The following is a 27,120-nucleotide window of genomic DNA, read 5'->3' on the forward strand; positions in this document are numbered from 1 at the left end:
TTTCTTAAATTTGTTGTTTCTTGTGTGGAACAACCATGACTAACTGATTCCAAATGTTTGAGAAACTTTACTTCAAATTTAATATCATTATATTTTTACTTCAATACAATACCAATGTGATTGACAATAACTGACTAAATGTTAATTAATTGTTAATTGATTAAATATTAACAAAATGTATTTGGCTTTAAATCTGCAGTTCAAACAAATGAAATGGTATTTATTTTATGATTGTTTTCTCATCACAAGCATGAAGAAACAGCTACAGAGAGCTTCCTTACTCTCCCACGGATAGTCCTTAATTGCTAAGAAAATAAATGATGAATTCAGCTCATTTAGTACAGCATAAGACGTTGTAGACCAGAGCTATAAGTCTGAATTTTTATCCTGAGGTGAGAAGGCTCGTAGGTTTCAAGCAGAGATGAGGAATTTTCTGAATTATGTATTTAGAAGATCTCTCTGTAGAGATAAACAAGGGTGATGGATAGAATGTACCATAGATGCCTGGATTAGAGTCAGGACATAGGTGAACTGTTAGCTTGATGTAGGTACTGATGGGAGATGTATATATACACACACAATTAGTATGCATGCATGTGTATCCTAGCCCTGCCCACTAAAAGAGCTTAGAAGCAAAAGCATCCCATAGAGAACACCAAAAAATTTATGCAGATACTCCCCCCTCAGAGAGGTGGGACACCCTTGAAGTGTCCTCTACATGTAGTGACTTGTTTCCCAAAAGTACAGTGTGGAAGAGGGGGGAGGGGAGTTAATGTTTCAGTGGAGAAACCAGTAAACTCTACCTTAGTCAGGAGATCAAGGCCAACATTATTCACGATAAATCATGTTGGTAGAACGTAACTTTGACATGATGTGTTGAGAATTGCACTTACCTCTGTTGGCTTCCTCCCCAAAACACAAAACCTCAGCCTAACCTTGAGAAAACCTTGGACAAACCCAAATTGAGGGACATTTTACCAAATACCTGAGAAACTGGCAAAGGCCAGAGTAGCCTAAGGAGATACAGTGACTAAATAAATATAACATTATGGAAGGGATCCTGAAGCAGAAAAAGGACATTAGAGAAAAACAAATGCATCTTAATAAAGTTTATTTTAGTTTAAAAAACAAAGATCACTCTGGCTGCTGTATAAAGAATGACGCTAAGAGCCTGGGTCTCTGTGTCTACACAGCCATCACACCAGCCTTTTATAACCTACTCTGGACTCCTTATTTTGTAAGAGAAGAGCGAGCCTTTATATGTTGCAGTCATGAGTTTTCTTGATGCACAGTTTCTCCAGATGTGAAAATACGATGTGTATTTCATTCTTTTTCCATGAAAGATGACTCTATTGACACGTTACCATTTGGAATGCTGATTTCCCTTCTACACACAGCGCTCATGTTATCGCTTCATTCAAGACACTGAAATCCTAAAAAATGATCTTTTCACATTGAGGGTGACACTACTTTCAGTGACAAACAACCTACGGAAATGTTTGCCAAATCAGTCACGTGTCTAGTGAGGGGTGTACTACTATTTTGGTTGACCAAAATGTATCACCAAATTGGGTAATTCTAATATAGAACATGAGACACAGCACTTTTCTACAAAAGTGAAAGAGTTCTATTTCAAGTCGGACCCTACTCAGCGGTTTGGAGCTAAACTTTCTAACCTGAACTTTCCCTTTGGCATGCCTGCTCTGTGTTCTGTAAACTTGTTTGCAGTCTATTTCATCTTGCTTTTCAACAGTTGTACTAGGCTCCTGTTAAACCTTGGCTGCATCCGGATAACCAACAGAAATGAGTCAAACTGGACCCCTTGGGGAGCATTCACCCAATGGCTCTTCTGTGATGTTGATAACGTCACCAATATCTGCATATAGATAAACTACAACTAAGCAAAAAACACAATTACCCCAGGTTAATCAACTAACAAATATGTGACCTATATTTAAATCCAGGTCAGCCAGTTTCCTAAGCCTGTCTGCCTTCTATTGATAACCTGATTATAAAATTAATAAATTATATTTTTTACATTTGCACATAGAAGTACAATTCCTCTTTACCTTTAAAGTCACCAACTCCAAAAATGCACTGTTCTGCTTCTAATTACTGTATACCGAATACAACTTAGAAGGCTCAGGAGGAAAAGAAATAAAGTGTAGAGAATGCCTTCTGTATGCCAGGCACTAAGCTAGAAATTTCACAAATTTTAATCATTTCCAACTGGCCGCTTCCATCTAGCATTTTGTGGGAAATCTTAATCTCATGGGGAATTAGAATTACATAGTAGGTTCTGTGAATTTAGAGAAGGCAATCTATCCTAGTGATCTTATTCACGATGTATAACTTCTCATATTCAATTAAAGACAATAAACTGGTTTAACAAAATAGTTCAGTTTGATGCATAATTGTTTATTTCAATGATCTATACAATAATTTATAATCCTTGCCAGATAGAACATCTTAAGGTTGTAACTAAAATCTTTAGTTTCTATCCTTTGATATCATGGGCTTCTATATACTATATGAAAGGCACTTTTTAAAAAAAAATTTTATTGAAGTATAGTTGATTTACAATGTTGTGTTAATTTCTTCTGTACAGCAAAGTGACTCAGTTATACACATATATAATTCTTTTTCATATTCTTTTCCATTATGGTTTATCACAGGATATTGAATAGAGTTCCCTGTGCTCTACAGTAGGACCTTGTTGTTTATCCGTCCTGTATATACTAGTTTGCCTCTGCTAATCCCGGACTTTCTAAGTGCTGGGAATTCAACAGTGAAGGAGGAAGACAGAAGCCCTACTTTTATATCTTATGGGCTCCTTTCTCATGGGGTAAACAGGTAATAAATGTAGTCAGGTGATATTTAGTGCATAGTGCAAGGCCTTTGTGGGTTTCTTTTCAAAGAAATCTCAAAGTTTTACTTTATATTTTCCTTTTGATGGGTGAAATTGGAATCAGGTCTTGTGTTGAGAGTATTCTGTAATTTCTGAGAATTATTTATTCTTGGCATTTGCCCATTTCTCCAATGGATTCTTGATCTTTTTCTTTGGTTGGTAGGAGTTCCTTAATGTTAATTAATTAGCCTTTGTGACGAATTGTCAACATTTTCCAGTTTTCTTTTTTTTTGGTCTTTGCCTCTATCAAGGCCTTTGTTTAATTAGGCCTTTCCCCCCTTTATCCAGCCTTCTAACAAGGTGGATATAAAAGTTTAGGGCCCCTAAGTCTCTATTCTATGCTTTCAGCCTACGTGGATTGAATGTCCACTCGGATGAGCAGTAGTCAGAAAGAGGAACTTTCAGAAACCTTCATGAAGTTGATCACAGAGGACACGTGGCCTTATTAATTACTACCCATCATTCAACCTGTGCTTTTAAGTGCGACTCTCTCCACACAACCTGGCGGACCCTGTTTTACTTACATATACATAAAAGTAATTTATGTCAAGCACATTTTTCCTCTGTTAACAATGGACAGAAGAACTAGGGTAAACAATGCTGATGTAACGTGTCTTTAACTTAAATCCTTTGATAAAACTGAGAAAAGAGAATTTAAGTGATTTAAGTGTTTATTTTTTAAGAGTGTGGGACATTCTGTATGTTACATTTATTTGTTCACATCTATTTTATAGACTCTCTCAGCTTAATTTAATTTTATTGATGCTCTAATGAGTAAAATTTTTTAAAAATCCTAGTTTTATATTGATATTGATGGACCATGATATGGGTAAAAAGAACACGTCAACCTCTTCATTACTAATTTAGTTTATAATTTTACTTTTCCACAAAAAAACAATTCCATGATTAACAGACTACCAGAAATGTTTGAATGAAGTGCTTAAACATATTGCTATTTTCCTGGTGCCTGTCTACCTTCCTTTGAGAACATCTAATAGTTGTATTTATTGTGGTCAACTCTTTGGAGAATTAACAGCATCTTCTAACTTGCTTTGCAATCATTATTAGCATCCAAGTGATGTCAACAAAGATGTGAACAAGGATGAGAAAACAAATCAATAATCAATAGGAAACATGTATTTCAAGAGTCAATAGAAAATCCAGATGTATGTAAATGATCACTGATGATCTAAGCCTGCCCTCTCTCTGATGGGAAATGCCATCCACTTCTCTCATTGGGTAGCACAGCTGGAGGAGATCACCATAATGATACAGGAGAGTCACTGGTCATAGACAGGCTCTTCTATTAGCAATCCCTACTGCACAAGGCAATTTGCATTAACACAATTGCACAATTCCTCTTTGTTTACTTAAATGAATTCTCTCCTTCAAGCTGCAGAGAGGGGGCTAATGTCCTCAGAGCTACAGAGACAGTCCTGAGCCAGTTTCTTTGAGGTAGGAAGACAAATTCTCTGACATCGAATCCCTGTGGGGAGCGCCTTCCATGGATGGCAACACAGAAGTAGACATAAACCTAAAGACAAAACTATCAAATCTCGAGAATAAACAGAAGAGGAAGAATGCTTTCTTCACCTTGGAATAGACAGAGGCTTCTTAAACAGAAGCCAAAAAAAGCATGAACCATAAAAGAAAGATGAATACAAGTCAGTAAGACTCATTACAAGAATCAATAGATGAGACACACTGGGAGGAAATGGGTTCCAATACATATTCACCTGAAGATTCATATCCAGGGTACATAAAGAACGCCGAAAAGTCAACCACACGATTACAGAAAGCCAAACATAAGAAAATTAAAAATTAAAGTAGGAATGAAGTGTCACACATAAGCAATATCATATGATACTTGTCTGTCTCTGTCTGAGTTACTTCAATCAGTATGACAATCTCTAGGTCCATCCATGTTGCTGCATCTAAAAAAGAGTGGATATATGTACATGTATAACTGATTCACTGTGCTGTACAGCAGAAATGAACACAACATTGTAAATCAACTCTACTCCAATAAATTTTTTTTAATTAAAAAAATTTTTTTAATTAAAAAAAAGAATGAAATATCACTATAAACATACCAGAATGGCTAAAACAAAAATGAGAAACCAGTGTAACAAGGATGTGGAGCAGTGAAAACTCTCATATGTTGTTCGACAGGAGTGTAAATTGATCATCTATATTTTGGCATCTATAGTTTGACAGCATTTACAAGAGTGAATCCTATGTACACGTTACGACCCAGCATTTCCATTCCTGACAATGAATGCTTACGTTCACCAAACAATACATAAAAGAGTTTTCAAGTGAGTATAGTTCATAATTGCCAAAACTTGGGAACAGTTCCCATGTCTATAAACACCAAAATGAATAAACATATGCAGGCATATTCTTAAAAGTGCATTCTACACAGCAAAAAAACAGAGCTAATTACTGATATAAACAAGCATATAAATAAACTTTACTGCACCAAAAAAGTATATATGGAATAATTTCATTTATTTGAAGTTCAAAATCAGGCATAACTAGCCTACGGTGCTGGGGTCTGCAGAGCACTGGGGGCTGACTCAGGGGTGTCACGAGAGCTCCTTCTGGGGTCTGGTGATGTTCTACATCTGATCTGTGTGGCGGCTGCATAGGTGTTCACGTATGTCAGAATTTATAGAGATACACGCTCTGGATCTGTGTACGTTACTGTGTATGAGTTTTGCCTCAGTATAAGAAAAGAAAAATCTCTAACGGCCAGATGTTCTGCAGAATTTAATATCAGAAAGATAGACAGGTTTTCAATGGCAATAAAGTTTGGATATTGTTTGTGCATGCCTCATGGAAAGAGAATAAATTAATGGATTTCTGGAGGCTAACAGTGAACCAGTGCATCGAATGGGCCACCTTGCGTGACGAAGAAAGTGATGGACTTCTCCAGAGTGAATGACTTTTCATTTAAATATTAGAATTTTATTTAAATATGCAAAAATTATCCTTTTTTTTGGTCCAGCGTGACATTTTATACAGAGATAAATGTGTAACACTTGCTCAGTATACCCTTACTGAATTTATTACTGAAATGAGAGCAGCGAGTATTTAGTAATTCATTAAGTATTTACTTTGTGTCTACTCTGTGAAAAGCACTCTGTTTGCTACCTCTGTTGGTAGGAAAATCAGCAGTACTATTTAGACACAATTCCAATCCTTATAAAACAGTACCGACACATAAACCCATATTGCCTCGAAATTTGATATAAAACTTTTAATCCTACTATTTTACCCACGAACCTTGTTCTGATATTTATCTTTACTGGGCCAACACTCCCACACAAGAGTCAGGTACATTACATCATATGTTAATGATGATGAGTAATACCAGTTATAAAATAAACAACAAAGAACCTCCTCAATGAAAATCAAAGTTTCCAGACTTCATTCCCATCATATTCTGATGCAAGAATGCTACTATAAAATAAAGGAGAAAATATGTCTACTCATCCTTGATAAAATTGACCAAATGGTATATAGCTTTATATCTCATTATAATAAGGAACTTGGACATTTTACTGGAACTGTAAAATAAGACAGAAAAATATACTTTTATCCAAGAGGAAAGAAAATTTTGTTATTTTGTTTTTATGAAATTAGAATCTACTTATATTTTTTAAAATTTTCTACTTAAAACCACGTAGAAAATAACCCATGTTGTCCAAGTTCATTCGTTCTTTGGGAGAAGCTGTAACCTTTGGTTGAGGGATGTAGTCACCCAGGGACGACCTCATAGAACGTAACACCCCACCTCTGCTCCCTCCCCACCTCATGCTCTCCCTTTGGCCAAATCCAGTCCTAAGCCACAGGCTAAGGAACCCGCTGCCATCACCCCGTGGTCAGCCTCTGGGACAGAAAGCAAGGTGGGGAGAGGGGAGAGCAGCTCTGAGGGGGCAAAGAAGACACGCTCGAACTGCAGGTCCCCATCCCTCCATTTCACAATGCCGAGCCAGCATTTTCCAGGGCGAGTCTAGATCACCTTTAGTCAAGGGTAATGCTTCTCATTTCACCTTCTGGTTTCTTTTCTGGCAAAAACAGCATTATGAGTAATTAGGTCAAGAGACCGAATGCCACCGAATTAAGTCTGGAGGTATATGATAAAAGTCGAGACATTCGATAGAGAGGTCAAGGGCTTGGGTTCTGGAGTCACGCCTGGGTTCTGATCTGTGCCCCAGTGCCCTTGCATCCCAAGATCCACTGCTGACGGTGACCTCAGTAGGTGAGTGAGGGTTAAGTGAGATAACGTAGGTAAAGCTTTCAGCAGGAGCCCTGACACACAGGAAGTGGCAGCTACTTCTTGTAAGAAACTTACGTTACAATACACGGAGGTGTCCCATTCCTAGCTCAGGTTGAGTAGGGAACAAATGACCCTTGGGCTAACCTTGAGATAAGTGAGGAAATAAGAGGGTCTGAAAAAGGAGTTAATCAAAGAGACTGGTCAAGCCAAGCACAGCAAGTGAGTGATTTAGAACGTACACACCTGGAGCAGGGGGAAAGCTGAGTCACTGGACTGTTTCTCTCACCATGATTAATGAACAGGTACATATAACTGGAAATGGAAAATTGATTACAGGTCATTGGGAAGCCTTGTTACCAGTCAGCAGGACCCAGTCCAAAAGAGAAGGGCATCAGAACAGCATCCAGCTGAGATCACATTCCAGGCAAGAGCTGCACATGCGTGGAGAACAAGGGCTGTTGCTTCATTCTGAACCCCCTTTGTCCCAACAAGGCAAAACACTCTTAAAATCACTAAGGACAACAAAAGCCCACATAACCACAATGTCAGGAAATAGAGAACAACAAAATCTTCAAATTACTTTAAGCAGAAACAAACCAACAACAATTCCAGTAGCCCTCCAAGCTCCCACCCACTGGAGTCCTAGATCAGAATCTGTGCTGAAAGAAAATAATGCTACAGAAAACAGCACTGGGTCAATTGACAAAAATAAAATGTGAGGGGTAGATTAGATTTTTAAAGAAGGACCATTCTTTTTAAATAGCAAGCTGAATAGCACATCCGTGGAAAGACTTTGACATTTGAGAAAATGACAGCAGGGGTGGCCCTTTGGGGTAAGGAGCTGGTGACTGCTGTGGAAAGGGTCAGAGGGAGACTGACTTTTGTATTTTTTTAAAAGTTGTGCCATGATTGCGTGTGTGTTTATTTCTGATGACATACACTTTTTTTGAAATGAAGTGCGGGTTCCTGGAATGTGACATGCTCAGTTGCAAAGAGCATGGGCCCTGGGTCAGACAAACCCCATCGGTACCACTCATTCCTTGGCTGACCTCAGTCAAGTCATTTAACTTCTTAAGTCTGTTACCTAGACCATGCATATCTTGCACATATATATACACAGTTAACTATGTGTTATCTATAAGAAATTCACCTTTAAAATGCTGAGATAGGTTAAAAGTAAAGAGATGGATGGGAGTTCCCTGGTGGTCCAGTGGTTAGGATTCCGTGCTTTCACTGCAATGGCCCGGGTTCAATCCCTGGTAGGGGAACTGAAATCCTATAAGCCGTGAGACACAGCCAAAAAAAAAAAAAAATGTAAGAAATATGTGCCATGCTAATAATGCTAATCAAAGGAAAGCTGGAGTGTCTATTAATTTCAGACAAAGCAGCCTTCAGAGCAAGGCAAATTATCTGGGGGGAAAAAAGAAACATTACACAATTATGAAATGGTCAACTTTCCAAGAAAACAGACATACACTAAATGTATATGCATAAACAAAAGAGCATCAAAATATGTGAGGCAAAAACTGATAGAACTGAAAGGAGAAATAGACCGATCCACTATTACATTTGTGGGATGCCAACGTATCACACCAGTAATCGAAAGATGAAGCACCGGGAAAATCAGTGGAGATACATAAACCTGCGCTATCAGTTATAGGACACGTTCAACAACTGAAGAATACACGTTGTTCTCAAGCTCACAGGAAACATTTACCAAGATAGACCACAATCTGGGCCATAAAACACACCATTAAATTTCACAGAATTTAATCAACACAAATCCTCCTCAAACTCTCAAAATATTGGAGAGGGGAGAGTATTTCCAAACTCCTATGAGGCCAGCGTTACCCTGATAACAGCCAGACAAAAACACTACAAGAAAACTTCAGACCCCAAAAGGAGTTGGGTAGCCCTGTGTCTGGTGGAGAGTTTTAAGGCATCTCGTTTCCCTTTTCATGCTTGTTGCCAAGAATGTCTCGATCTTCTTTTTCTCTCAATTTATATTTTCAATCTTGATATTTTTCTCTATTTTGGAAAGCCACCTCAACTCTATTTGACGATTCCAATAACATGGATGAACCTGGGAGACATTATGCTAAGTGAAACATACCAGTCAAAGGAGGACATACTTATATGTGATTTCACTTATATGAAATACCGAAAATGGTCAAACTCATAGACACAGAGGTAGAATGGTGGTTGCTAGAGACCAGGGGCAGAAAAAATGGGTAGTTATTCAACAGATACAACGTTTCAATCATGCAAGATGAATAAATTCTAGAGCTTTGCTGTACAACATGGTGCCATGAGCTAACAATACACTGTGGTGCACCTCAAAATTTGTTGAGACCTGCTGTGTAGCACAGGGAACTCTACTCAATGCTCTGTAAAGACCTATATGGGAAAAGAATTTTAAAAAGAGTGCATATATGTATATATATAACTGATTCACTTTGCTGTACAGCAGAAACGAACACAACATTGTAAATCAACTATACTCCAATAAAAATTAATCAAAAAAATTTGTTGTAGTGTCCTTACCACAATTAAAAACAAAAAAAATTTTAAATTTAATTAAAATAATTTTAAAAAGAAAAAATGTAGACCATTCATCCTTCATAGGAGAATGATAAAAAATACATACATCAAAACCATCATTAAATAAGAAGTATAATACATTATTACAAGTGGACGTATATTAGAAGTCCAAGTTTGGTGTAATATTAAGAAGTCAGTTAATGTAATTCAGTACGTTATTTGTAAATAGAATAAAAGACTATGGGTACGGCTTAGCAAAAACTTTCCCCTTCCTCATGAGCATCAGACCTTTGGTTAATCTCCTACCTTTCTTTCCCTGGAAGCTGATGATACACATGAGTAGGTGGTGGTGTTTTTGATAACAGTAACCCTGGGAGATGAAACACTTCTGTTTAAGGATAGCTGTACATACACGACGGGAGTCCTCTATCTTTGTGCTTTTAGAGTGAGGGTCCTTGGGACTGGGCAGGCCCTTTTGGGGGGCACCAGAAGCTATGTTCTGGAGTCACTACTCGGATTATTTTCAGGGAGGGTTGCAGCTTCTAGACCAGGGGGCTCCTGCACGTACAGCAATTTAGTAAGGATTAATATTTAGGGTTTTGTATCTTCACTACCCCTTGACCGTAGCTCTTATTCCAGACACTGAATCAACACTTTTTAGGTAGGTCTATTTAATGCCAGCTAAACGGTTTCATACACAAGCCACTGAACCATACACTTTGTTGTCAACACAGCCTTTGGCAATTTTACTCCTCCAATTTTAATATTCAGTTCTTTTCTTAGCCAAAGGTTCTATGGTTTTAAATATGTACCTTCATTAAGAGTTTTAAATATGTATCTTTGTTAAGAGTTAAGCCATGTATTTTCTGGATGGTGTGACAGGAACAATATTATATTTAAATAGACAACTCTAATTGATTTATTAAAGTATTGCTTTTAAAAAGATAAGCAATACTAATCAATTCTAATGATCAATCAGCTCCGCATTGTGTGAAGTTTGCGATGCAGGCTATAGTCTATAATGAGCCTGTATGCTTTTCTGAGCCGAAATAATTGGGTTTTTAAAAGTCCTTTTCTCTACTAAAACACTGAAATTACAAGATTGTTCTCTTGAGTAAAAACATGTTAATATATTTCTCCTGCTAAGGTCAAACCATTTTATTGCGGCGGGAGGGTACATGCCCTGCTGAGAGAACATAAGTGGCTGCGGTTTCCTGAAAGTGTTTCGTTCCAGTAACAATCCACTCTGCCCCTCACCCCAGCAGGTGCAAATGACTCACTTCTAAATCCAGTGAATAGCCAGACACATTTAAAACTTCGCAGTGTATTTTACAAGAAGATGTTTAATACCTAAGATATTTGATCAAATTTTCTTCATCGATTAGTGTATCAAGAAGGACCACTCAAATCTCCAGATTATAAGAAGTTATTGATTAATGCCACTTGTCAAAGGCTTAGAAGGTTACGGCAATTTAATAAAATTCACACATGAAAACACATTTCCCCTCTTTTGGAAAACACACAATTTTATCTCAGGTTTCTAGAACAACATTAGCTGAATGTAGGCTAACAATTTGTGTTAGGGTAACTAGACAATTGATTTAAACTTTGATCTTTTAAATTTTCTGTGATATTGAGGGTGATATTCTGACACTGAAACATTATATAGCTATATCTTTTTTCTCCCCACTCTCACCATTTTCATTCAACAAAGTGCTGGAAGCTCTTTTTTTTTTTTAATTAATTTTTATTGGAGGATGGTTGCTTTACAATGTTGTGTTAGCCTCCACTGCACAACAGAATGAATCAGCCATACACATAGAGATAAGCCCTCCCTTTTGGACTTCCCTCCCATTTAGGTCACCACAGAGCACTAGGCGAGTGAGTTCCCTGTGCTCTACAGCATGTTGCCATCAGTTGTCTATTTTATACATAGTATCAATAGTGTATATGTGTCCACCCCAGTCTCCCAATTCCTACCCCCCCACCCCTTTCCCCCTTGGTATCCATACATCTGTTCTCTACATCTGTGTCTCTATTTCTGCTTTGCAACTAAGATCACCTATACCATTTTTCTAGATTCCACATTTATGCGTTACTATACGATATTTGCTCTTCTCTTTCTGACTTCACTCTGTATGACACATATCTTGCTGGAAAAGTTCAGGAAAGGTGACAACTGATATCAGTATAATACTGATGGAAATCAGACTGACTCCTGATTCCTACAAAGGTGCTTCCATGTATCAATCTTCCCCATGAAATAAAAAATACCTTTCTGGAATGAAGGAAGGATGGTATGGAAAACTGGGTGGTATAAAATGCCTGCACTACTCCCTTCACCTTCTCTAACTTATTCTCTGCCCCTTTACCATCCACATCGTCTTGGTGACAGTTTTTAATTGTGCCCATTCTGTCCACTTGCATATACTGTGAGTGCCTGATGATTTTGTGGTCATCAGTTGCTCTATTTGATTGCTTCTAATACGTTCTCTACTTTATTAATCTCTGCTGACAGAAAAAAAATAAAATCTTCCCAAACCACCAGATACAATAATTTGTGTGCAAATCCTCTAGGAACCTCTACACAATTTTTCAAGCTTATGTATAATGTCATGATTTGAGTGTTTTATTACACTTATTCAATTTAAGCTGATTTAGGCAAGTGCTATGTCTTATTCTTCGTATATTTAGACTTTTCCTAGTCAAGTCTAGCACAGAACATGCTCAGTCAAGGTTAGTTGAATTTAATTAAGTTCCTTTCCCAAGGAAATACATTCTTAACTCCATTCAATAGTTGTTCTTCAATGTCTGCCCATTTCTCCAACACTCACCTTGTTTCAACAGCACAGTCTGACAGACACGCAAGTTTCCTCTCAGACAATATAACACATTCGGCCTCTCCTGACCTTTTGCCTGTTTGTATACTCATCCAAGCAAAGATTATTGCCAACGTCTTGCACGTGAAGAAATTCAATTAACGTGAGCCCATTTATATCAAAGTACCCATGGCTAGAATGCTGTTTACACACTCATATTTTGTAATCAGAGCGTTACAGCGTCCTTTTAAAGTCTAGCCCTACTTCCATCTCTTTCAAAAAGCCTTCCGGGCTTCTAATTCATAATTCTTGCTGCTGTATGAAGCCTCTGGATGGCCAACGTCAAGGTAAGAGATGGAGGCCTGCATCAGGGTGATAAAGACGGAGACTGAGAGTAAAATTGTTGCCATTTTGGTGATGGAAACCATTAGAATTAACAATGGTTTAGATGGATGTGGGGTAGGCTGAATAATGACCGCCCCCCAAAGATGGGGGACCATGTCTGAATCCCAGCAGTTGTGGCTTGTTACCTGGTGTGTTCAGAGAGACTTTGCAGATAGGATAAAGTGGAGGATTTTGAGATGGGGAGAGTACCTGGGATTACGCCCGTGGGCTGTGTGGTCATATGGGTCCTGATAAAAGGGAAGCCGCAGGACCAGAGTCAGTAGTAGGAAACGTGACCATGGAAACGGGGTTAAAGTGATACGAGGAGGGAGCCCTGAGCCAAGAATGCAGGCAGCCTCTAGAAACTGAAAAAACATGGAAACGATTCTCTCCTGAAGCCTCAAGAAGAAGCACAGCCCTGCTACCATGTTGATTTTAGATCTCAAACCTCCAGAAGTGAAAGAGAATAAATGCGTGTTGTTTTAAGCCACTAAGTTTGTGTTAATTTGCTGCAGCAACAATAGCAAACCAATATAGAAAAAATGAGCTAAACAATCAAAGAGATCTCCATCAGACCGTGACTAAGGCTCCCCCCACCACCAGTGACGTCCTGGAGGCCAGATGGGGAGACAACTTCCACCTCCACCTGGTAGTAATGAGGTCCCCCTCCCCTTCAGTACTGGGCTGGTGTCAGTGGAGACCAGTCAGTGGGAGCAGTGAGAAGCCCTCCTGACCCCCGGGGCAGGGAAGTACCCGTGGGAACGGGAACCTCCGTCCATGCCCAGCAACAGCAAGGGTGCTTCCCACTATGTGTCAATGGAGGCCCAGTGGGGACCTTGGACCTCTGCCTACCCCTGTGTAATAAGGGGGGACCCACATTCTCTACTGGAGCAGTATTAGAGAGAAACCCCTGAAATAAATGGTTTATATAAGCTCCTGAGCCTGGATTAAAATTACCTCAAAATTATTAATATTATCCATTTAAAATGAACTGGTACGTCTACATAAATAAGCAATAGGTTGCTTAAAGAAAGAACTATCAAACCTAAAAGTCTCAGGCCAACATTCTCGGTTTACTCCAAGCTCCAATTTTGCTAATGTGGTTGGCTTTCTTGAAATCTTGGGCTTTTGCCAGTGGTGACCTTTTTGTATGGTTTTGAAATTTTTTAAATGTAGTGTATGTGAATGGAAGCTGTTAATCCAAACATTCTTTTTCTTGTGCTATAATTAGACTTCCTAGTCATCCAGTATTTTTAATAATAGCACAGTTTCCATCTTGGCCAAAATGTAAATGCCAACGAGGAAACACGTTTCTAGAATGAAGTTGCTTCTTTCTTTTCACCATGTCAGTGTGCAAAGAGATGAGGCATTTGATTTCAACAACCTTAATTAACGTGAAGAATGTTCTGCTTTGATGTCACTCATGTTTTACTAGCATTATTCGCCTACCTGTTAGTTTGAATCCAGTGACGGTTGAACTATTTTTAATAAACTTCCTTATCAATACAAGACATAAATGTCCTTGGTATGGTTTCTGGTTCCCTGATTGGACGCTGAAGTTTTAATAAACTTCCTTATCAATACAAGACGTAAATGTCCTTGGTATGCTTTCTGGTTCCCTGACTGACACTGAATAAGGTAAAAATAAGAAATGTTTACCTTAACCCGTAGCCCCATGTCCTGACACTCCAAATATGTTCTGTCTCAGTCCCATGTTTGTTTCACTTATAACTTAACCACATTGTGAATTTGTTCATGGGTGTTTACTAGGTTTTTGTCTGTGTTCCTATCTAGACTATGACCTACAGCCACAACACTCTGTCTTTTTACCGTTCAATTCTCACTGCCTTGCCAAGGTCAGGGATTAGCCACTTAATGAATGTTTGTAGAAGAAATGAGTGAATCACAGTAAACAGTCAGTTGAGTTGCTTCTTACAGACTTGGATTTTTGTCTCACAATTTTTCCACTGTAGTAACTTTACACTATTTCAATGATTTCTGTAATTTGACTATGCACAAATTGGATAGATAGATAGATAGATAGATAGATAGATAGATAGATAGATAGATAGATAGATAGATGATATAAAAGTGAAAATTTTACCAATTTTAACCTGTTCTAGATGAGCAACATATCTTTTTATGGTCGAAGTTGTAGTTCCTTGGTTTATTTTATATTCATGCTTGCATCTTGCTCACAAATAATTCTGTAAAAAAGGTGTGCTTGAAATAATCAAATAAGTGGATTATGTAGTTATTTTCCTTTTAACCATTATTCCCAAAGATGCTGCCAAATTATAGGTTTCTGAAAAGAATCTCTTTATTTCCATTATTATAAAAATGATGTGTGAGTACACTGACATTCTTTCTGAAGTCTTCTGAATGCACTTATCTCCTTGTCAGGGAACTAATTTTTATCTTTTCTTCATGACTATCTTTGTAGGAAGATCTCATTCATGCTCCTCCCTTTCCTTTACACTCTCTGACCTCATCTGTAAGTTTTCTTCACACCGTAGCTTGCACGTGGTGTGCGCTGCATCCACACAGAATCCCAGGACATGCATTTTGCTCTGAGCTTTTCTTCTCTCCCTAGTTCGAGAATCATTCACCTGATTTATAACTTTTCCAAGTTTCTTTTTACCTTGACTTCCCCAGTTTTTAAGGCATTTGGCAATTTTACTTTCTTTCCGTTCAAAGTATTTTTCTCTTCATCACAAAGCAAATCAATTGTTTTAATGCACTAGCCCGAGGGCAGGAAAAGCTGCCAGGCAGACCCTGGAGCCTTGCATAGAGACTCTGACTGGAGGTAGGGGAGCAGCCATGGGCTTTCTCGGAACAGGAGGCCTAGCACGCAGCCTCAGGATTGACAGGGAGGGGAAGCATATCCAGCACCCACGGGACACTGTCTGTCTGAATCAAGGTTGCCAGTCCCTACCTTTGCCCTGATTTTTCAAGGATTGACTTCCAACTTGTAAGGCAGATGCTCTAAATTTCTGAGGGGGTTCATGAAGTCTGGCATCTACTTTGCCCCAAGCCCAAAGACTGACATAAAAAGAAAGAGACTTCTAACAATGTAAGTATTTAAAGTCTTGTTTGTTCTCTCTCTCATTCTCTCTCTCTCATTCTCTCTCTCCTGACTCTGTACATGTGTGTGTATCTGTGTGTGTTATATTGAAGACCTCTTATTAATTTGCTAAAACTGTATACATAAATGATGCATTAAAATCAAATTTTCGTTTTTCTGGAAATCAAGCCAATATGTAATACATAATTTATAAAATTTGGAAAATGAAGAAAATAAGAAATATTTACCTTAACCCATAATCCCATGCTTGTGCTCCTTTGTGATTATTTAATTATTTTTATCTAATTAATTGTGTGTCTATTTTCTCTCCTTGATGGTAAACACTATGACAGCCAAGACTGTGCCTGGTTTTCTTCTAACTATTAAAATTAACAATGCTTTGCGTGTAATATGTGTATATACAATATGTAGTTAATACCTAAAATCAAGCCTTGCTTACAGTGTATGTATATCCAAATACAGTTTATACACACAGAACATGATTGTGTAATTTAAAATTGTATTATATATTAGTTAACATTCTGTATTTTACTTTTTCACTCAACATTATACCATAAGTTTCATCATAAGCATTAGGTCTTTTAAACTCACATGTTATTACACTTCTCTTTCACAGCTGGGAAAATTGAGGCTCAAAGAGGTTAAGAAAGTTGTCCAGGATCACACAGATAGTAGGTGGCAGAGGTGGGACTATCATCTAAGGTCTATTTACTCTGAAGCAGTAGTACTCAGCCCCTAGTTTATTAGTCAGTTCAACACTACTAAAAAAAATTTTTTTTTCTCTATAAAATCTTGATGAATATCTTTATTTTGCCAACATCTCTGATTACTTCCTTAGAATATAATCCTCAAGGAAGTCAAAAATTCATAGGGTATGAGCATGTCTAAAACTATAGGAAGGAACAGCCTTTCATGATGTTTTCATGGAAGTTTCTGTGTCACTGTGCCTATAATGTGTTAAGAATAATTACTTTTATAAATAATATTTGCCCACATGATATTCTTTTGATTGCTGGGTTTGGTATTTTTAAAAAACCTCTTTATTATTACTGAGATTGACTATTCCCTATGTGTATTGGGATGTATTTTCTTTTGTGAAAAACGAATTCCTGTTGCCTTGGAACAAATCCAAACTCACTCTCATTATCTCCAAGAACCTTCACATTCTGTGCAATAAAAGTGCATTGACTGAATAAATGGACGCTATGTGAATGTAACCCTTTTCCCCACTATATATCTCAATTGTTCATGGTTAATATGTTGGAAAATTTTTTTCCAATTTAACCTATATCTGGACATTTCACTGAAAACTCCTCTTGAGCATTCTCACTGCAAACTGACACAAAGCATTGGGGTCTGTGTCAGGGTTGAGGTTCTCTGAATGTTTATATTGCTTCTCTTGGTTTTCCAAGTATGTAATCACATCATTTGCAAATAGCAATCATGCTTTCCCCGTTCTAGCAATTATATCTCTCATTTATTTGTCCTATACACAACTTTTGGTCATGACAGTAGGCAATCTAGACCTCTCTTTTCCCAAATTAAAGGCACTGTTTTACTAGTTTATAATGTTAACTAACAGTAGGGTATAAATATTTTTTAAAATGTTAAAGAAGATATTTCTATTTCTAGTTTCCCAAGGATTATATGGAAAAATATTTTTGAATGTTATTAAACGCATTTTCAATGCAAATGAATGTCTGAATGTCTTAATTTGCAGTTGTTCTCATATGAAATATTTTATTATTTTGTTAGATATCTTAAACTTCATCTTTTTTATTATTGTAATGAATTATACTCATTTACGCTGACGTTAAATACTGTAGACTATTTTAATTTATATTCTAAGTTGGTAGATCTATAGTTTATTTTTCCTGTGTTGTTTCCATATAAGAGTTGTGCAAGATTTAAAACTTAGAAAGCTTTGCACATGTTTCTAGAATATAAAAACTGCATATAAAATATGTTCCTTAATTTTTTTCTTATGTAATTCCCTGCAGTGGTCCACTTTCTACGACTCATCATCATAAATGACTAGTGTTAGAAGATCGGCTCGTCTATCTTCTCTGTTTTACACATGAAGAAGTAGAAATCCAGGCTCTACATTACCTGTCCACTGTCACAGACAGTAAGGTGTCATCCGCACCCTCTCATAACATGTACACCTGCAGCCTCCGGCAACGGCAGAACCCGAGAAAGGGGTCTGGCTCCTGAATCACCATAGCAAGTAGCTCTGCCTGCCACACAGAAACACGGCCATTGCACTGCGCCTGAGCAAATAATAACAGACATGAATAAAAGGATAAATCCAGGTGTTCTGATTTCTAACCTGGCCATTTGTAGATTTAATGATCGCCCCATTATTTAATCATGGCGATCTAAATATAAAAACAAATAAATATTGATATCAACTACTTTTTGGCTATGTAATTTCAGACAATAGTTATATGACTCCCCACTTGTCCTAGCTGGTCAGCATGTTCCGCAGAACCTCTGCAGATAGAAGGAAACACCAACATGTGAATACAGCCTATCCACGTGTACAATATATTGAAACTAGAAGCAACAGGAGAAAGAAGATAAACAGAGACAAATGACTCAGCTGAGCAAACAGAAATGCAGCTAAGGTCCCCTGGAAATATGTTATTGTCGTTTTGTCTTTTTTGTTTTTGTTTATCTTCAATGCACCTGGGCAAAACTATGATTTCCAGCTATAGATGAGGCTGGCATTCGCCCGTAAATCCACACATGGAGATAGCAACCTCAGTAAGAACATGAACCATGCCCCAGAATCAACACTATAAATTTGCAATGCTAACATGAATAATTAAAAAGCAGAATTAGTCTGACACAGTTACGTCTTTATTATGTTAACATTTTATATAACACTGGAAGGTGTGGTAATAACTGAATAAAATCCACATCTTGTATAATTACATAGGATTATCCAAATAACTGCTAAGATAATGATACCACCACCGCCTGCAATCAGTGACATGATGAAGGGCATGGGTAGCCAATCTGGTGGTTCCATCAAGACTAATATTAGGTGAACCTGGAAAGCACGTAAGTGCCCTGGGGTAAGCAGATATCTCACACTAAAAAGAGGAACTAGGCTGAACATGATGAAGGAAAATTGAAAATTCAAATTCTAAAATAGAGCTAAGAATATATGTGATACAGGGGAAAATGGGAAATCTAAAATACATACTAGTCTTGGGCACCAAGGAACTATAGGTATGAAGTTTTATTTTGCCTTTTATTATTACTTTTCATAGCTAAGATAGTTAAAACTTAACCTGATATTCTTGAGCAGAGTTGAATTTCAATTATTTTTAAATTTGCACCATATATTCGAACTGCTTTGGAATATACATTCTCCACGCATTTAAATGGCACTGTTTTGAAAGTATCATGGCTTAAGACATGGAAAGGGGTTGACAGAGTGTTGTTCATTACAAAATTCTTATAATTATTTTCAAAGACTAGCTGGAATTTTTGTGAATAATGTATTAACCTGAATTAATCTGAAAAGTAAATTATCTTTTAAACTTTTTTCCCTCGCATATAAATTAATGCTACTTGTGGGAATATATTGATCTGACTCAATCAAACAACACTTGTAAAGTTAATGAAAACCGGAGTATCTGTAGATTAAACATAGAGGATAAATTGCTTCATGATATTTTGTCAAGCGCAATGTGAGTATTGCTGTTGAATCCTGTTTTCCATTATCGCTGCAAAATGTTATTAAAAGTATTTGCGAAGTCAAAATCATTAAATCTTTTGACCTCTACAAATGAAATAAGCCCTGAAGACACAGTATCAAAATTCTAATTCTCCTTCAAACCATTGTATATTTGAGGACTCTAATTAATTCATTAGTTTTTTTACACGATAAAGTTCATCTTGACTTCGCATTCCATTTTAATTACTTTAAGAGTTCAAGAGCTGATTTGAACTTATGATAATTTTACTTGAGATATGTTATCTTGAAAAATTTCCTCAAACTCTCATTTGCAAATACATAGTCTAAGATATCGCAAATATATTTAAAGGTAAAAGTAGCAAAAATGCAATAACCACAAATGAAAACATTGAAAATAAACACAAGGATGTGTTTGCCAAATCCCTTTATCTTATTTTCTTACCACCCTGGCCTTTTCTTCGAATGGAAATGCTAATGTGAAACCACAGTCTTCTGCCACTAAACCTCTTTCATGCCTCTTTTTAAATGTTTTATTCAGACTAGAGCAGGTAGTTGTTCCTGTGCTGAGCTGTGACTAGTTCTGAAACCTATTCTTTACAGACACTTCCCCAACACTCACCTCTAACATTGCATAATAATCACTCTTTAGGCGAAGGCTTTTAAATGAGCCTGTTAAAACACAGATGTTGGAGAGGGAAACACAGGGAAGACTAGATTAATTCAACAGTCCCAAGATATTTTAAAAGGATCGTAGGGTTTATGGATAATTTTTATTCATAAAGTTTGGCCAAATGTGTTTGACTAATCATTTCTTTAAGACCCCACTTAATCCCACGTTCACTTATTCCTTCACTCCATAAATACTTATTTCCTGCCATGGACCAGGCACTGCCCTTGGTACAGTAACTGTTGAGGCACATTCTCCATGAGCACATCTTCCTTTGCTCCACCCCACGGGGCACCCTTAGTTCTCCTGTAGTCCACAACGTACGGTCACTTAGCCTGCACTGACCCATATCCCTTGTGACTTCTGCTTCCTCTACCTGGACCGTCAGATCCTGGAGGGTGGTGGTTTTATTCCGTACACAGCACTGACCAGCGTCTGATTGTAATGGTGCTGGAGATGCTGGTAGCCTAGAAGTTAAAAATGTGTTGTATACAGGTATATTCTTTGGCTTACAACTCACATGCTCTATTTCCTAATGCCCTGTTTGGGCTGACTGGCTTACTACCCACTGACAACTTGAACTGATTTCAGACTATCCCGATAGACTAAAAAAAAATAGGGCAATATTTCAACATCCGGTTTTCCAATTCCAATCTTGAGAGACAATTTTCATAATATATTTATTTCAGAGACTTTTAAGATATTGATTTGGGGGAGGAAAGGTGAATTTAGGAGTAGAATCTCTATTGCATTTAAGCTCTAGCTACATGGCTTTTTCCACAAAATAGCTCCCATTAACAACAGTGTTCACTTAGTACCTACTATGTGCTAAAAAATGTGCAAGGTGTTATCTCATTGTGGTTTCGATTTGCATTTCTCTGAAAATTAGTGATGTTGAGCATTTTTATGTACTTGTTGATCCTTTATGTCTTTTTTGGAAAAATGTCTATTCAGGTTTTTTGCCCACTTTTTCAGTTGGGTTATTTGGTTCTTTTGCTATTAAGTTGTAGGAGTCCCTTATATATTTTGAATATTAACCCCTTATTGGACATAGGGCTTGTAAATATTCTCTCACTTTCTATAGGTGCTGATTGTTTCCATTGCTATGGAGAAACTTTTTAATTTGATGTAGTCTCACTTGTTTATTTTTGCTTTCTTTGCCTGTGCTTTTGGAGTCCCATCCAAAAAATCATCGCCAAGATCAGTGTCAGTGAGCTGTCTCCCTGCGTTCTCTTCTTGCTGGACACCTTAAATATGTGCAAGTTTAACACATCAGTCATCCTCCGATAAAGGTGGGGAAAGTAAAGAAAGAAATTATTCATCAAAATTGAAAAAAATATGCAAGACATTGAGGTTTTCATTGTGAAAAATATGGGATCCTTGTCAATGCACTTAGGGTCTAGGAACAGCTAAATAAACCATTACAACAACCACTAAGGACTGTCTTGAGGTTTGTACAGAAAGCAAAGGAAATACATGGGAAGCACGTCTATTCTATTTTGCAGGATTCTTTGGGAAAAGATAGGGAGAAATTAGCCAAGAGGAGGAAGGTAAATGATTAGCAAAGTGTTTCAGGTGGAATAAACTGGGAAGGTCCACCGATGACAAGGGCTATAGTTTATTGATTAAGCTCATGGGAATGTATGTGTCCCATCTTAAAGCAGCAGAGGTAAGACGTGTATATCCACCTCACAAGGGTTTATTTGTAAAGCTCAAATGAGATGAAAGTGTGAATGTACATGAGAATATGGGCCTTTCTAACTTCACTAGGGTGGCTTATATTTACAGTAAAGACTTATTTTTAAATGATTATTCAATTTACTTAATTTATTGAAGTACAAATAAAAATAATTTGTTATTAAGTCTAGTTTATACATATTACTCTATTTATAAATATAGTACCACTTATCAAGTATTTACAAGGTTTTTATATCTTAGATGATTAAAATCTTTATACATTGTAAACATTATAAATTTAATATATGCAGTTTCGTAAGTACCTAATTGTCTATCTAACAAGCAAAATATTTCTAGTTATTAAATAAGTCTTATAAATCTAATGAGTTATGCTCATAAAGTTGATTATTTTAAGTTCTAAATATTACAATACTGCTTAAAATCTTAGTGAAAATTCCTTTATACCTTTCAATCATAAATGTTAAGGTAATGAGTCTCTTTACACATTTCAAATAGAAAAATAAGTTTTATCTGTTAAGCCTCTAACCTGCCAAGTTCTTTTAAGCATAATAAATAAAACAATACTAAATGTTTGCAGTTGTTCTCAATGGAACACAAGAATATTCAGAAAATGGGCTTGATTTTCTTCATAATGTTTCATATTTAGTTCCAGTTTCTCTGGAATTCATATTCAATATGCTTACCCACTGACAATTATTATCATTCCAAACAAATAGAGATTCCCTTTTCAGTATTTTTATATCACCCAGAGAGATACTTGGCCAGGATGATGGCCTGATTTGTACCCCAGACACTGTTTGAGAGCAGGAAGCCCTATAGTCAAAAGCACAGAACTCCACAACTACTGAGGACTACAGGGTCTACAGACTCATCTGAGTTAAAGCTGAAGCCTACCAACCAAAGCTCTCCATCCACTGATTGAATTAAACACATTTATTTACCGCTTAATTCTGTTCTGAAGTAATATTCCTCTTCTTCGCATCTGGTAGGACCAGTTTCTTTAGATGTTTCCCTGACGCCCCACTGGGCCCCCTTCATCCCCGGAGGGTCTGTCACCTCACGCACATCACTGATGTGTAGTCAGTGCCGGGCGCTGCCCTGGGCGCTGATGTACAACCAACACACGGGAGACTCATTCTTTCATGAGGTTTCCACGCTAATGAATTAGTGTCCCACTAGCAGTTAGGGCATTAAATGAGATCGTGGAAGAGTAACTGAATGACTCTTTCCTTAGTTGGTCAGGTAAACCCTTTTCAAAAGAAAATAAAGAAGATGTGTAAAAATCAGAGAAGAAAAGGAGAGAAGGAAGTGCTAGTGAGTTGGGATTGAACACAATGTACTTCAGTGTCTGCACATCAGTCAGTCAGGCTGGAACACAGTAAGTTAGGGAGAGAAAGGCTAGAGAGAAAACCACAGCCAGATCTTGCAGACACTTTTAGGCAAAGATAAATTTGGGGTAAAAAGCCGTCAGAGTTGTAAGCAAGGGTGCGGCATGGTCACATTTTAGAAAACCTTTCTATTGATTACTGTGTGAAAAACTGGTATTAAGGATTTAGAATGAAAGTAGTGGGGCAAGGATGCAGTTAATCAGGTGATGGATGGCGGTGAAATAAAGGTGGAGGTGGTGAGAAGAGGTCGGGCTCAGGATGTTTTCCAGGCACAGAATAAGTAAGACTTGCGGATGGAGTGACTCCGGGCACTGTGTGTGGAGACAATCAATCACTGCTGATGGATTAACTTCAAAACTTGGGCTTTGAGAACCATGGTTGTGGGAGCTCTACTGGGGGCATGTTGAGTTTGAAATGCTTATTTAACACCCAACTGGAAAAGTCAAGAGCACAGCCTGACATACAGGCCTGAGTTATACGGAGATGAGTCAGGACTTAGGAATATATTTGAGAGTCATGACCTATAGGTGTATTTAAGCCGTGAAAGAGTTGAGATCACAGACAGAGCAGGTAGACGGCCAAGGTTACAGTGCCCCGGAGCCAGGGCTGCAACATTTTAAAGACAAGAAGAAAAGGAAGACCAACGAGGGAAAAGAAAAGAAAGGGAGCTCACGGGGAACACGTTATAGAAGGAAAAACTGAACTTTTGTTTGGATAGAAGCTCAGGGGAGAGAAAAAGAGTTCAAGATGGAAAACACGGTGAACGGTGTCAAATACTGAAAAGCATCTGGGTGAGGAATAAACAGAGAAGCAAGTGCTGGATGTGAGGACACGGACGTGAGGCCAGAGCCTGACCAGGGAGGGTCGTGGTGGGGAGCGCGTGCGGAGAGAAAGAGGACAGCGGCTCAGCAAGTCCTCTGGGTAAACACAGGCGATCTCATGCTTCTACTCAGTGGAGCGGAGACATGAGGGGACAGCTGGAAACCGTGTGGGCAAGGAGGCAAGTGCAGATGTTTTCATCAGGAGAAAACGTGGTTTTAGGATGAAAGAACTTAAATAATAAAAATAGCTGTATTGATGGTACAGGGGAGAGGAGAGGTCCCAGCAGGAGCCAGGCTTTGAGAAGCGAGGCCAGCTCTCAGGTAAGGGCAGGTCTCTGACAGGAGCGGAGACAGCGATTCCCCGTCATGGGGAAGGAGGTGGAGAAGAGGGAGGAGGGGCACGCACTTGGCTGATGTGCTGGTTAGGAAACAGAAAAGATGAAGAGGATTTCCATTTTTCTCAATGATACGTAAAGGAAGACCATCAACAGAACGTGGAAGGGGGCTAGATTCAAAACTTATGAAGAGATAGAAGTTGTCAAACAGACATTTAGCAAAAGCAAAAGACACAGTGAGAAAGTATGGACAGTTGGCTTGATCTGATGGTGTCCGTTTGCCATGTTCCCAGGCAGAGGAGGGTTTGAGGCATTCTGCCAACGTTAGCTTTCTCTCAGGAATTTAACAGGAGAAAGAGATGATGGGGTAAGAATGCATTCTGCCAACGTTAGCTTTCTCTCAGGAATTTAACAGGAGAAAGAGATGATGGGGTAAGAATGCCTGCAAAAGAGAAATTATAGCAACTTACCGTGACATCCAAGCTGAGTAGGGAGGATTTGACAACAAAATAGTGAGAAAAAGAGGCAGTGGCTTTACTGGTGGTGATGGCGTGAGAGGTGTGACATGGAAATGGGGGAGGGAATATGCAAAATCAGGTTTTATACATATGAATATTTGACTTTACAAATATTTGAAATTGTAGCAACTAAATATGACTGAGTTATTCACAGTTGACTGTCCTTCTAAAGACACAGCATATAGACATACCCAGTATCAACATACTTATTATCAACTTTACACACATGTATGCCTTTCTAAGACATACATATTTCCCCCCTTTGGGGGGAGAATTTATCATCAAAATGAACTTAGAGGAGTTCATTCAAATAAATTCCCTAAAATAGAAACTTACAACAGCTATTCATGATTTAAAGGATGGAATAACAAGGGAATAAGATATTCAAAGTGGCTTAGGTAACTTCCAATTTCCAGTTGGGCATTTAAGGAGTTGGAAAGTCATGGCACCTACAACAAGAAAAAACTAAACCAACTGAAAATCAAAACTCTTATTAGATCCATCAGACAGGTGAGGTCAAACGGCACATGGCTGCCCCTGAAGTCAGAGAGAACAGGCAGATACAGAGAATCACACTCACCATCAGAAGCTCAGGGGCAGACATGCTGCTGGAACCAGTACGAGGACAGGAAAACCTAGCTAAAACTGACAAACAGCTAGAAGCTCAGTGTAGACAAGTTGAAATCTACACCTAGGCTTATCATATTCAAACTGCAGAACTGAAAGACCAAGAGATGATCTTGAAAGAAGCCAGAGGAGAAAAAAAACTTTACTTACAGAGGAGCAGGAGTAAGAATTACATCGGGCATCTCTTCAGAAACCATGAAAGCAAGAAAAGAGTGGGACAAAATAGTTAAAATATTGCAAGAAAAAAACAACCACCCAGATTTCTGTACCCTGTGAAATTATCTTTCAAAAGTGAAGGAGAAATAAAGACTTTCTCAGACAAACAAAAACTGAGAGATTTTGTTGCCAGTAGATCTGCCTGCTTTGCAAGAAATGTTAAAAGAAATTCTTCAGAAAGAAGGAAAATGAGAGTGGTCAGAAACTAAGCTCTACATAAAGAAAGGAAAGACATTAGAAAATGAATAAATGGTAAAATAAAATCTTCTACTTTTCTTATTCTTAACTGACCTAATAGATAACAGTTTGTTTAAAATAATAACAAAACATTTGATGGTTATAGCTTAGAAGTATATGAAATGAACAACAGAAATGTTATAGGAAAGGGAAGGAGGAATTATGAACCCTCTGTAATAAAATATCTTCACTACCCATGAAAAAGTGATTTGTGTTGTTTGGAAGAAAACTTGGATTAGTTGTAAATGTATACAATAAACTCAAGGGCAATACTAAAAAAAAAATTGATATGCCAAGAGAGAAGAAATAAATGGAGTCATTGGAATCATATATCATTTTAAATGTCAGTGGTCTAAACTCACTAATTAAAAGACTCAGACTGTCGAGTCGATGGAAAGACAAACCCAACCATATGTTGATCATAAGAAACAGTGATTTAGGGCACATGTCATGATGTTCTGCTGTAACTTAGTCTCTCCGTATATACTGTCCCACATACACACCCTTTTAGCCTGGACGCGGACTCTTAAGACATCTACTGATATAGTGATTAGAATATCCACGCTTCCCCACTTGGTGAAAGCACAGGGCACCTCCCGAGGCTGACGGTTTAGTGTTCTATTTGGGTAATTACGTAATTTGGCTATTCACCTAAAGCGCTGTTGACACCTCTCTGATTTCCAGCTGGGCCCAGGGTCCTAGAAGAGTGCTCGTTAAGTGCCCCAAAGCAGTCTTTTCCATCAGGGTGATGTGTCTCCTGGATTTTGACCTGATTTAGGAACCAAGACCAGCGTCTAAAATCCCTAGAGAACATGGCGTAGCAGGGCCCACACTGACCAGGTGATCACGTGTGCCGTGCCCCTGGGCATTCACTTCCTCGGT

Source organism: Eschrichtius robustus, chromosome 17 (genome assembly GCF_028021215.1).
Source record: "Eschrichtius robustus isolate mEscRob2 chromosome 17, mEscRob2.pri, whole genome shotgun sequence".
NCBI classification, from domain to species: Eukaryota; Metazoa; Chordata; class Mammalia; order Artiodactyla; family Eschrichtiidae; genus Eschrichtius; species Eschrichtius robustus.